The sequence below is a fragment of the Otolemur garnettii genome, unplaced genomic scaffold (assembly GCF_000181295.1).
Source record: "Otolemur garnettii isolate 467f Iridium unplaced genomic scaffold, OtoGar3 scaffold00019, whole genome shotgun sequence".
Taxonomy (NCBI): Eukaryota; Metazoa; Chordata; class Mammalia; order Primates; family Galagidae; genus Otolemur; species Otolemur garnettii.
Window position 1 is genome coordinate 4,275,268 of NW_003852414.1, and position 13,299 is coordinate 4,288,566.

General features: G+C 41.5%; 1 protein-coding gene and 1 pseudogene across 2 annotated transcripts in view; one reads left to right on the forward strand and one right to left on the reverse strand.

Moving 5' to 3' along the window:
- Nucleotides 1-13,299, forward strand: part of EPC1 (enhancer of polycomb homolog 1) — a 111,118-nt gene that overhangs the window by 18,874 nt on the left and 78,945 nt on the right. The gene's annotated exons all lie outside the window — the stretch shown is intronic.
- LOC100957405 lies at nt 4,074-5,029 on the reverse strand (annotated as a pseudogene). The gene has a single exon (XR_001161135.2). The product of XR_001161135.2 is annotated as a 3-beta-hydroxysteroid-Delta(8),Delta(7)-isomerase pseudogene (transcript).

Genomic DNA, 13,299 nt, shown 5'->3' on the forward strand with positions numbered 1-13,299 from the left:
CAGGAGTTGGAGGTTGCTGTGAGCTGTGATGCCATGGCACTCTACCCAGGAGGATAGCTTGAGGCTCTGTCTCAAAAAAAAAAAAAATACAGGTAAATTTCTTACCACTAAACAACACAGACTTCTCATACGTTTCCTTAACTTTACAAAGACGTTCTCTAGAGTACAGTGAAGGAATGTCACTGAGCAAGAGAGCTCTCTGTCCAGAGTGCATAGAAGTCAGTATTATGGCACCAAATTGAGAAAACAGACTCGATTGGGAGGCTGGCCAGCAAGAAGACAGGAGATGGCGCTCAAATCTGTCTCTCCAATTTGGGGTCTGGGCCAAGTTTTAAGTTTAAGGGGTTGGAGATAAAGGTAAGGATTTAGAATGCTGGCTTGGTGGGGTCTGCTTGGAGGGCTTCAAATTTGGTCATTTACACCAAGGTGATGTTAAGACAGATTTTAGCCCTGGATCTTCCAACTCAACAGACCTCTCGCTTTTGAAACAGGTGTTCAGGTCCTGGTCTTCCTGGTTCCGTGGGGAGGGATTGTTGATTCTGAGTGTCGTTAGAAGTCAAAGCTTTCTATTGCACTTATGTGGGCTATGTACTAGGGTTCTTATACTTGCTAGGTAACTTGACATTTTGTTATCAACAGAGTAGACCCCGTTTGGAATGGTCCTGCAGTGACAGAAATATGGCAAGATAATGAAAGGGGTGAAGAAAACACAATTTCTTTTTCTTTTTTGCAGTTTTTGGCCGGGGCTGGGCTTGAACCCACCACCTCTGGCATGTGGGGCTGGTGCCCTACCCCTTTGAGCCACAGGCGCCACCCGAAAACACAATTTAAAAAAATAAAATAAATAGGGGAATTCTGGTGTTGTTTTGAAGATTTCCTGTTCAAAGAAATGTTCAAAGGGCCCTATCCCAGCCATTAGATCTTCTGTGATTAACTGTATGATTTGAACAGGTCATAGATTTTATATTCCAACATCTTCCTTTGGGGAATATGTGCCCTTCCCAACCTCCATGGTGAAATTGAAATAAAATACGATATTCTTCCTTCTGCATCTATGGCACTTTGGAGTTTTCAAAGACTTTCCACCACACTGTCTCATCTGGTGTTCATAAAGGCCTAAGAAGGAAGAGAATGAACATTCTTTATGTGAGGTACTTAAAGCTCAGAGATTAATCATTTCCATAGGGTCATAGCTTGTGGAACCATGGTGAATGGCAGACATCAGATTAGGATCCAGATTGAAACGCGGCAGCCAGTGTTCCTTACAGTACATCATGCTGATGCTCACTATACTGTGTGGCTGGGCTGAAGGCAAATGGTTACTTACCCTTTCACTGTTTTTACACAAAGCTCTCACCCTGAGGCAAGCCCTGATTCCCTGGAGAGCTTGCCTGACCAGATTTGGAGATTGACCAGCCACCTGATAAATCATTTAGCCATGGAGGACAAGAGGCACCAGAGCTCTTTGTAGATGTTAAAAATAGAAATGATACAAAACTTCTAAATGGAAACAAAACAAAAGGATTCTAGAAGATGAATGTAATATTTTGTATAAATTAGTTTGATACACACTGTCTTATAGGTCTTTGGTTTCATTTGAGGATTAAATGCCTTTTTTGCCTTAGCTAAGAGTTTTTTGTTTGGTTGGTTTTTGAGACAGAGTTTCACTATGTCTCCCTTGTAAAGTGTAGAGTGCTGTGGCATCACAGCTCACGGCAACCTCAAGCTCTTGCCTCAGCCTCCCAAGTAGCTGGGACTACAAGTTAGCTAAGAGTTTCGAAGGCTTCACAACAAGACTGTTTTATACTCTACGTGTGAAAAATAAAGCTCAGAAAAGTACAGTGATTTACTCAAAGGAATAGAGTAAAAATATCCTTAAAAATAGCACATGTTTAGGTGGCACCTGTGGCTCAAAGAAGTAGGGCACTGGCCCTATATACCAGGGTAGGGGGTTCAAACCCGGCCCCGGCCAAAAACTGCCCCCAATAATAGCACGTTTATTAAACATGACTTGTGGGTGAGGCCCATAATATGCTCTTTTTATTAATCATTTCATTGAAACCTTGCAGCAACGTAGGTGATAGATTCTGTTTAGAGTCCTTTCTTATGGATGGGGAAATTGTAGCTTTGTCACCCTCCATAGAGTGCTATGGTGTCATAGCTCACAGCAACCTCAAACTCTTGGGCTCAGGCCATCCTCTTGCCTCAGCCTCCCGAGTAGCTGAGACTACAGGTGCCCACCACAATGCCAGGCTATTTTTTAGAGACAGAGTATTGCTGTTGCTCAGGCTGGTCTGAACTCCTGACTTTAGGCGATCTAACCACCTCAGCCTCCCAGAGTGCTGGGATTACCTGTGCCAGCCACTGCACCCAGCCTTGATTAAATATTTTTGAATCAAAATTCAATGTGTTCTTTTTAGAAAGATAATTTAATAAAGAAAATTTGTTAGAAACCATGGCCAAACATTTCTAGTTAATCCAGTATTAAATATAATAAATTAATTAAACAAAATATAAAATAATTATATTGCTGAAGTCTAATAATCTACTCAACTCTGGTGCTTGCCAGACTTCTGTCCAGTTTTGTAATAGTCTTATTTTACACTATTTTTAGCAGGATAAAAATCTCTTTAAAATGATAATAAAGGTTATACTTTACATTTATAAGATCTTTTAGGCCTTCTTAAGATTTTAGAGGTCAGACTTAAGTAATTAAATGGATAACTTGATCAGAAAAACTTTCTATTTACTTGAATTGCCTAGAGTAGAATTTCCTAAATTGTGTGTTCTAATTGTCTGTTTTCCTAAGTGTGCTCTTACAGAACTAAAGATAATAAATAATTAAGGGAACATAGAGAAGGGTGCCATGGTTAGAAAACTCTGAAGAAGCCTGGGTGTGGTGGCTTACCCCTATAATCCTAGCACTCAGGGAGGTGGAGGCAGGAGGATCTCTTGAGTTTGGGAGTGCAAGACCAGGTTGGGCAAAAGTGAGACTCTGTCTCTACTAAAAACGTTAAAAATTAGCCAGGTGTTGTGGCAGATGCCCATAGTCCCAGGCTGAGGCAGGAGGATCGCCTGATCCCAGGAGTTTGAGGTTGCTGTGAGCTAGGTTGACACCAGGGCACTCTAGCCTGAGCCATAGAATTTGAGACTTGTCTCAAAAGAAAAGAAAAGAAAACTTTGGAAAATAGTGTGCTAAGCGTGAGTAAGTAAGTTTCCTTTCTGCAGGACTTCTCTGAGCGGGGCATTATGAACTTATGCTGACCTAAAGAGGAAGCTGTCAGAGGCAGTAGTCCCCTAAGTAATTCATTTTATGCTACATACGTAACTCTTAATGTCACTGTCATCTCAGAACCTCTGGAATTAGTGTTTTAAGGCGCCTCCTTTTGGAAAACACTAAACTAAATTTTGGAGGAAGTATTGGCATTTAAGACTCAAGTGTCTGCCATCTACTCAGATGAACAGTAAAAGTGCCAACCTTCATTTGGGTAGACTTGGCACTACCATTATTCAAAGACTAGCGGACTTCTGTTCTTTGCCTTAAACCATGAAAATGTAAACCCATTTTTTATTTTAAACGTCCTATTATAATTTAACATGTCTTTAGAATAAGAAAAGTCAGTACATACTGCATACCCCTTGCGAGGTTAATGCTTAAATTAACTCTGTAATAGTCACGAGATCAGTATCTTTGTCAAAAGGTATTTTAGAAGAATATTTATTGAGATGGAAACATTCTCAAGTCGTACTGAGAAGTTAAAGGCCATAAAACAGGAATCTCCAGTGTTGTTTCAATATTATAAACAAGCAAAAAAAAAAAAAAAAAAGCAAAACCAAGAATAAACCAGAAATACTGGAAGAAACAAAAAATACATCAAAATTTTAACCTTATTATGAATCAATCAATCAAAACCAAAATACACTATCTCATTTAAACAAATGTGCTAGTACGGTCTAGTTGTCTTGTTTTTGGTTGGGTTGGGTTGGGTTTTTGGTTTTCTTTTTTTACAATCAAAATCTTTTATTTCCAAATTTTATTTTATTTTCTGAACACTTTTTTTTTTCTTTTTTGCAATATCCCCTGATTTTAAAAACTGCCACCATCCTAGACCTCCTGGCTTCTCTTATACCTTTACATGGCCCCTTTCTTTCCCAGCCCTGACCCATCAGCCTGAATTTGACCTATCAATTAGCTTTGTCCCTCTAACCTATGGGAGCAGGACTGGACTTCTCGCAGCTGGAGAGCTCCTGATTAGCCAGTGTTGGAGTCCAGTGCCCCTCTTCTTAATTCTTCTTACTCTTGGCTTTCGTAGCCTTCATATCCAGCATACTCTGGGCATGTGTTAGCTGCTTCACAGAATCAAACACAAGGATTCCAGGCAGCACAATCCACAGGGAGTTCATGAAGACAAAGTAAAACCAGAAGTAGAGGGGATGGCCCAGCTCCCCATGCTGGAATCCGTCGTTGTACTCTGTCAGGAAGTACATTATGTCCCCATAGATCTGGCCCACGGAGACCACAAGCTGTAGGACAAAGCGGAAGGGTTGCTGGTGGAGAAAGGCGATCACCACCCACAGGCTGAGTGGTCCCCACAGTAAAACTGTGATGGTTTCCATGCATACCGTGAAGTTGTCAGCCAGGATGTATCGGCTATCTCCCTTGGCATATTCTTTCCAGAGTTGAGATAAGAAGGCTTGGTCTCCAAGAAGGTCCTCTTGGTAGAGAATGAACCAGCCCTCAATAGTCAGGTGAATAAATCCACACACTGCAAACCAGCACAGGGACAGTCGCCGCCAAGTCCCCAGTGGGACAACAGCAGCGCGACTGGACAAATGCCAGGTGGTCATGACTAAGACTCCACAGACAGAGGTGAGGCCAGCCAGGAGATGCCAGGTGGAGTATTCATTAGGTACAAAGTTATCCAGCTTTAAGTTCTGAGGCCTGTATGGGTGCAAGGGGCCCGCATTGGTGGTCATGTCTTCTCAGGCTGATCGTTGGCTGCCTAAAGTGCGATCGCAGCAATGTCTCCGACGAGCTCCCAGCTCTCTCTCGGGTTGGGTTTTTGGTTTTGTTTTGTTTTTTCCTATGAGTCAAGTTTCATGCTTGCGAAACAAAATTCAGAAGCAATCTTAAGATCTGGCTTTTACCTTTGTCCGTAAGCCATGTAGATAAGTCAGGGAGGTCTTTTGCTTACTAGCTTCTGCAATTTTGAATATGGAAGGTATTCTCTTCTAACTCGGGAGATGCTACTGAAGATTGCAACTCTGTGCCCTTGGCTGTGTGCTGAAGCTTAATTGATTTCTGGCTTCAAGGTAGTCTGACTCTTCTGAGCAAGGACTTACAAAACTATTATAGGAGGGTACGGGGAAATTACTCCAATTTTTTACTTGACTTTGGCCTGCCCAGTAAATGCTTAATTAACATGGTCAGGCATGGCTCAGCCTGTAAGTCTTCCAATTCTTGACTCAATTCAATACATTCTACTTTCCACCTCCAGCACTCTATGGGAATTGGGCTTGTTATGAATTTCCAATGATCTCCCCTCATTTTTTGGTCCCCCTCATTGGTCTCCTTGAAATGTTGGCCTCACCTAGCTTGTGAGCAGGCGTCCCTGTTCTTTTCCTGGCTCTTGTCCCTCTGGTTGTCTTTGGGATGGTGCTGGTCCCCCGGGGCTCCATTCTCCACATCCTCTGCTTACTCTCTGAGTCATTCTTCACGCTTGTAACCTCACTTGTGGGCTGGAAATCACTCACTTTCCTTTCCCTACTCTGGAAGGCAGGAGGAACTCGATTCAGAGTGTTTACCTAAGCAATTGGTACAAAATTACTCCAAGTAGCACTGACAAGAATAGATATATTTTATTTCACAAATATTAATTTATTAGGTGATAAGAAAGATGATTCTGTGCCCCAGTTTTCAGAACAAAAATAAACAATTTCCTTCCTGGGGTCATAGAGGCAATAGCAATTCTTTACATTCTCTCTGTCCTGAAGGTTGTTGTCCCTGTTTGTCACTACTACCCACTAATAAATGTTGACCTTCCACTGTAAGTTTCTACTTCATTAACCATTTTTTTCTTGCTCCTCTAAATTTCCTCCCTTTGCCCCTCATGGTCCATTTGCATGTATGTTACTTAGTAAAACTACTACTCAACTGACCTGTTCTGTCTATTCAGGAGTGTTTAAGGCACGTAAAGGTTACTAATGTGAGCTTTCTCTCACACACCTTTTTAATCCTTGTGCCCCTAACAGCCTTGCACTAATGCCTGGGCTATACACAGTAGGATATTCAGTATGTGCCAGTCTATGGTTTAATGAGTTGACGGTAAATTAACATAATCTAGTTTAAATAAATCATACCACATATTCTTCCAAATATAGACATGGTTTGATTCTTCAATTTTTCTTATTGTTCTAAGCTGGACTTTTGTTCTGCTGGTAAATGAATTGTTGGGATGTATAACATGGAAGAGACCACTAAATAGGGCCTCTGTTGAGTACTAAATTATTATTTTTCAAGTTTAAGTTCAAAATGGTTTCCTGGCCATGCCCTTCCACCACGTCTCCAACCATATCTAGGAGTAACCTCATTAAAATGTTGCTGTGGAGGTCTCAACTGTCAGTCAGTACGGTGAGGAAACGATCCCCTGATTTATAGGACCTGGTAATTAAAGGAGGCAAGTCTTAAAAATAATCAAACTTATCCAGTCGCCTCTTTGGGGGGTTGGCGGTCATTCCAAATTTCAGAAAAATCCTTACTGTGCTCAGGGTAGATTTCTAATAACCTTAGAATTTATTCACATTTTACAATAAGATGTACTATATGTCATTTTTTTGATTGTTAAAAATTCTTATTGATTCTTAGACCATTTGTTTTGACTGAGTCACATATTTTTCATTTCTTTCCTGTTTTTTTGTTTTGTTTTGTTTTGCTTTTTTTGGCCAAAGGTCATATTAGAGATAAAGTTAAACTGAAATAACTTGAAGTCTAGCTTGCTACAGTACGATAGGATTGATAATTTGCCCTTTATTCTCTTAACGAGAAAGATGGATTGTTTCTACATATATTCTGAATGATTTTATTTTATATCAAACATAGGTCTTAAAGATTATGTACAGAATTCCATTCCATGCCTGAATCATTCTGTAGAGAAATCAGATGCTGTTTCTGTGACACCCTATTAAATATAGTATAATGCAATTGTAACATTTCCTTTCCAACATTCTCTAGATGAAAAAAATATATATATATGTCTCAAGGGACTTCTAGATATTGTTTTCCTAAATGTCATGTTGGAAGAAATATTTGTGATCATTTCTTCACATAGCATAGAATGCAAATAAAAAGTAGAAAGTTAAGGTTCGGCGCCCATAGCTCAGTGAGTAGGGCGCCAGCCTCAGCTGGTGGGTTCAAGCCCAGCCCGGGGCCTGCTAAAGAACAATGACAACTGCAACCAAAAATAGCCGGGCATTGTGGCAGGCACCTGTAGTCCCAGCTACTCGGGAGGCTGAGGCAAGAGAATCATCCAAAAGTTTGAGGTTGCTGTAAACGGTGACGCCACAGCACTCTACCAAGGGCAACATAGTGAGAGACTCTGTCTCAAAAAAAAAAAAAAAGTAAAAAGTTCAGAAAATGATTATTTAAAGTGAAAATGTATTAATACTTTTGCATGGTGCTTTAAATTATAGCACTCATCAGTTGAGATCCCTGTGGATTACACATCTTAAAGACAATGAGATCATTGTGGATTACACGTCTTAAAGACATTAATTTCACATTTTGCCAATAAAACCCACAGTATCTTGCTTTCTTATTAGTTCTGGGAGGTTGAAGGAGTCATGTCTTGTTTATTATTGTTTCTCCAGCACACACTGCTTTCCCTAGCTCTTAGTGCACATTCAGTAAGTATTTGTGGTATGCTTGAAGAAATGAGGAATCTGGACTCCTGCTACCAAAACTGTTATTATGGTTTTCAATCTTAGTGTTCCATCAAAGAGAACTTCACTTTTGCGTCCCTGTCCATTCTTGCCCTCATTCATTGCTGCCTCAGAGGAAGATGCTCCTGAAGTTAACCCATTTACATCATTCTTTGCAGACATACCCACATCTCTCCCATCTTCGAAAATAACAAAACCCTTGACCCAAATAGCTCCCCTATTGTGTGTCTCTCTCTTCCCTTCATTGCCAAGCTTCTGAGTCACCTCTCCTTCCTCACCTCTAGTTCTCTCCTCACTTTGTTTCGTTGCGGCTTCTGAGACTCCACTCTGGAATCAGACTCGAGGGGTGGTAATCTTGGCATTACCTCCTACCAGCTTTGTAACCATAATCAGGTCACATACTTTTCCTAAACTCAACAGGACATGTCTCAAACCCAACAGGGTTGTCATGAAAATTAAGTGAGATAATGCACTTGAAGTATTTATGCATCACCCAGCACGTAGTAAATAGTCAGTAAATAGTAGCTCTTCTTCTTACTGGGTGAAAGTGTCATGTGAGTTCAGGAAGGAGAAAAATTGGTGCAGCCTTAAGAATTATTATGAATTCACCTAAATCCTCACTCATTGTTCAGATTAGGAAATTGGGACCCAAAGAGGTTAAGTAGACAGTATTTCATGGAGGATGTGATGTTTGAATTGGATTTTGAAGAATAATAACCATAGTTTTACATATACTGGGTATTCCCTGTGGGCCAGGGATCATTCTACCTGCTTTACATTGGTTGCTTTATTTAATCCTCAAAACATTCCTGTGAGGCTCGGTGCCTGTGGCTCAAGTGGCTAAGGCACCAGCCACATACACCTAAGTTGGTGGTTTCAAATCCAACCCGGGCCCGCCAAACAACAATGACGGTTGCAACCAAAAAATAGTCGGGCATTGTGGCAGGTGCCTGTGATCCCAGCTACTTGGGAGGCTGAGGCAGGAGACTCACTTGAGCCCAGGAGTTGGAGGTTGCTGTGAGCTGTGATGCCACGGCACTCTACCCAGGGGGACAGCTTGAGGCTCTGTCTCAAAAAAAAAAGAAAAAAATTCCTGTGAGAGATGATTTTGGCAGCTAGAAGTAGATTGTCTGAGGCTGGACAGAGAAGAAAGAATGAATAAAATCTTGGAGGAAGGGAAGACATCCTGATTTCTGAAGATGGTGATGAGGCTTACCAGCTGGAGTGAAGGTCTTAAGACAACTAAGAGAAACAAAGTTGGATAGAAAGGCAAAATTATAGGAGGCCTTGACAACCACATCCCAACAAAACTGGCTTTCTCTACAGTGCAAAATAAAGATCAGTTAGAAATATATGACTTGGGGAAGGGAGGATACAGAATGGAGGTAGAGGTTTAGCCACACTGATTTGCTGACATGACAAAGGCCATGAAGAGCAGTGTTAGAACAGTGTCTTTATACCTCCTGGACTCACAGCCTCTACCAGCCACTTTTGCTTACCACTAGCCACTAGGAGAGTGCCAGCACAGTTTCCTATTAAGTAGAAGAAAAAGCTTTAAAAGGTTTGGTGATGGAATGAATAAATCAACAAGAAATTGGCTAAATAATGAATTGGAAGTTATTTCTAGGCGTGAAGTGGTAAAGGGCTGGGACTGTGTTGGAGACAGTGGGAATGGTAATATGGTGGTAAATCTTAGAAACAATTTCAAAGAAGAAATAAATCATAAGGCTTGAATTCATATTGGCCACACACTGGTATTTAGAGCCTTCTTTCTTTCTTTCTTTCCTCCCTTTCTTCCTTCCCTCCTTCCTCTATCAGACTCTTATTGTCACCCTGGGTAGAGTGCCATGGTGTCAGCCTAGCTCATAGCAACTTCAAACTCCTATGTTCAAGCAATCCCCTGCCTCAGCCTCCTGAATAGAGGGGACTGCAGGTGTCCCCCATAGCACCTGCCATTTTTTTCTATTTTTAGTAGAGATGGGGTTTTGTTCTTGCCCAGGCTGGTCTTGAACTCCTGAGCTCAAGTGATCCTCCTGCCTCAGCCTCGCAGAGTGCTAGGAAGCCACTGTGTCTGGCTGCAAGCCATATTTCAAATTTAGTTTTTACGGTGAAATGCAGTGCCTGAGCTGTTACATTTGGGTACATTCTCTGTGTAACGCAGAAAGTCTGCATTTAAAACAAAATCACGCTTCAGGTTGATATTATGAGTAATTATTATTATATTAAACCTACCTCTCTACTTTCTACTCTAACTTCATTCTCACTGGTTTTACCCCCCAACTGGATCGTTGTTGGAGTCTCCTACTGAACTCTGGCCAATAAACCTACTCAATTACACCTGGCAGTTGCCTCCTCCCACCCTTTTGTTCATACAGTTGCAGTCCCCCACGGATATCCTTTCTTTTTTTTTTTTTTTTTTTTTTAGACAGAGCCTCAAGCTGTCCCCCTGGGTAGAGTGCCGTGGCTTTACAGCTCACAGCAACCTCCAACTCCTGGGCTCAAGCGAGTCTCCTGCCTCCGCCTCCCAAGTAGCTGGGACCACAGGCGCCCGCCACAACGCCTGGCCATTTTTTGGTTGCAGCCGTCATTGTTGTTTGGCGGGTCCGGGCTGGGGATTCGAACCCGCCACCTTAGGTGTACGTGGCTGGCGCCTTAGCCGGTTGAGCTATAGGCGCCGAGCCCGGATATCCTTTCTTCTACTTTTTCATTCCCATTACCAATTGAAATCTTCGCCACGCTTTGAAGCAAAATCACATGCTACCTTCTCCGTGATGTCTGATCAGCCCAGCTAGTGCTCTCTCCTTTGCACTCCAGGGCACTGTGTTTCACGGCCCTGTCATTTGGTTAACTGGGTAGCCCTTTACCGGCATCTTGTATGTATCCCTACAGTGATAGTACCATGTGCGATCTGGTTATTCTATAGTTATTTGTGACATGAATCCAAACTATCTTAAATACTGCAAATCCTTTCCCAAACGAGAGTGTCCATTTGTGGTCAGTCTTGCCCTGGTACACATTTATTACGACATTGAGAACTTTGTATCATTTTTGTTGCTGACACTTAGAAAAAGAGGAAACTTTATGTTGGGAGTGGGAAAGAATGTTAAAGTGAAAGATGGTGCAGAATTAGCTATGTTTTGCGAAGAAAGCTTTGGTTGGATAAAGGAAGCTGAGAACAATTAAACTTGAATCTTTATTACTGCACTCTTGCCTCTTAGGATGGAAAGAAGTGAACTGAATATTTAAGAGAGGTTTGGGACTCTGGCCTTTGGGTCCTTGGGAACCCAGAAGGACCTGAAAAGTGGAAATCTGAGGTATTGAGAAGCAATAAAGAAGCTTCCCTTACCAGCTTCTATTGATTAAAAGATGTCTCTTAGCAGGCATATTATCTGCAAAAAGGCAAGCTGAATTTGTAAGCGTATCTCTGAGCTTGCCATGGAAGGTGATTTTGGAATCTCTAGAGAGCAAGGAATTTACTTGTACAGTGCCCATTATTACTAAGGTAGGATAGAGAAATAAAGTAGAACCTCTGTAAGTTGACAACCAAGAGACTATAACAAACAGGTCAACCTACAGAGGTGGTCAACATAAGGAACTAGGCCTACTGTACTCATAAGTATGTGGTGTGTGTCCGGTCTATGAAAATTAGGTCAAGGTGGTGGTCACTGTAGAAAGCTGGTTAACTGTGGAAGTTCTACCGCAATTCTCTCTTGGCCATTTTCTTGGTTCGCTCATGACTTAAAATCCTATTCTGTTCTGTGAAATCTTAGGTCCCACAATTATGAATTCTACCACTAAGATTTTTGAGATTCTAAAACACTGTAGCTGGAGAAGACTACTGTACTAATATTCTAATATACTAGTATGTTAGAATATACTCTAGTATGTTCAGAACTGTTACATGGCCAACTGTCTTATTCCAGAGTGAAGTTGGCCATTCTTGAGGTTTCCAGAATGTGACATGCTCTCTAATGGCTCTGAGTTTTCCCACATGTTTAAATGTTGCTTCTCTGGCTGGAATGGATACCGTTCTCCCTTTTTTTTTTTATTTTGCAAAGTTAACTCATACTTGTCCTACATAATTTTACTCAGATATCATCTCCTCCTAAAAGCTTTCCCTGACTACTTCATTAGAGCCACTAACCTGGGTTAGGTGCCACTCCTACCTGTTCCTGAAATAGTCCAGGTATCTCACTGGGTGACAGTTGCCATTCACGGGTCCTTCCACCCACTCTGTAAGCTCCTGTGGGAGCCAAGCCATCAGCAGCAGAATTGGAAGGCTGAAGGCTCCATAGGCATTTGCTCATTGAATGCGTAAATGCATGGGCTTGGTATAGGACGTGTAGGTTTAAAAGTCTCTCTGCCTTATGCAAGTGCATTGTCAATATTGGAGTTTTAGAATAATTTTGAAGAACTGCAATCTGTATTTTCCTTGTCTTTTCCCCAGCCTGTGGAGTGCACCTACCTGGAAGATAGCAATTTGCCTATGGATCCTAATCTAATGACAGCTCCTCTCAAGCCCAATATTTAAAAATAACCATTATTTTTACTATGTAGCCTGTAGCGTGAAAACCAGACTTACATAACATTTTCGTATCTTGGTGAAATTTTGCTGCCAAACGTATGAAACCCAGCCCGATGCTCTTTCTGATTTTTAAAATATCCCACTGAAAGGAGATTTTTGGATACCCATTTTATGTGTAATATAAATGAAATGTCATCTAGATCCCTTCTCATAATTCAACTCCTCCCTCCATTTTTTTTTTTTTTTCTTTTTTGGTTTGGCGAGAGTACCACAGGTATTCATATGATTCCATTTTAAAGTTTTTCAGAGAACAAATGTTTACAAGTGTTAACCTATGGCCATGGTGAAGCAGCATTTTCGTTCAGTACGAACAAAATCAAGCGCTAGATATAAAGAACTGTTCATAAAATCTGAAGTAGACCTTGCTTTGAATGTTTTTCCAGAATTATTAGCGTCCCGTAATCATTCCCTTTGCTCCGATTACTATAGAAGAGTAAATGTGTGGAGATAAAATGCAGGGTTTTTTTTTTTAAATGCAATATTTAAAAAACAAAAAAAGACTTTGGAGCAGAAGCAGAATTGGATGCCTACCATTTCTGATACTGACCAATGACCTGATGCGGAGCCGAGCAAATATAACAACCCAAAGTTTCATTAGACATAAAAATAATTGCTGGTAAAAGTTCGCCTGAAGTACCACCTGCCCCTAACGCCGCTTGTATTCCGGAGACCTAAGGCGCCGCGGTGCCGGGCTGCGCATCCCCCTCCGTCCGCCCGCGGTGCGCAGCGCCTGCCGAGCGCCCGTAGGAATCCGGCCGCAGGTGGCCGCGGCCCCG